The 490-nt window shown below is 43.3% G+C and overlaps 1 non-coding gene across 1 annotated transcript; it reads right to left on the reverse strand.

Moving 5' to 3' along the window:
* Positions 1-184: 184 nt before the first annotated feature.
* On the reverse strand, positions 185-258 carry Trnai-aau. Its single transcript has one exon. It is a non-coding gene; the product is annotated as a tRNA-Ile (tRNA).
* Positions 259-490: the final 232 nt, after the last annotated feature.

Raw genomic sequence — 490 nt, forward strand, 5'->3', positions numbered from 1 at the left:
CACACACAGACACATATATGCCTTAGTAATATATAGAAAAATAATGTTTGAGAGGAATAACGAATTTAAAATGTTTCTACAGTGCAAAAGTTATTAAGTTTATAGCGCTAAAACGGTAAAAGACTCAATATTTCGACTTTATGAAGGTGTCAACTCCATTGGTGAAAATACTGCTTCCATCCCTTGGCCCGTAAGGGGATCGAACCCTCGACATCCGCGTTATTAGCACGGCGCTCTAACCAACTGAGCTAACGGGCCGACCTTGTTAGCTCTAGCTGGAATAGTAATGTTGGTCAGAAACTGACTGATGTCTCTTGACAAGCTTGTTTGGGCTCTGCAGTTGTTTGTAAATCTACGGAATCCCGGTGCCCCCTTTCACTATATGACGCCAACATGTGAAGCTTTTCATCTATGGTTCCGAGGCATGGATGTTGACGCACTTCTCATGTCTACAAGTAGCCTGTTGGACAGAGTCTTCGCCGTACTCCTC

The sequence above is a fragment of the Penaeus monodon genome, chromosome 28 (genome assembly GCF_015228065.2).
Source record: "Penaeus monodon isolate SGIC_2016 chromosome 28, NSTDA_Pmon_1, whole genome shotgun sequence".
Classification (NCBI taxonomy): domain Eukaryota; kingdom Metazoa; phylum Arthropoda; class Malacostraca; order Decapoda; family Penaeidae; genus Penaeus; species Penaeus monodon.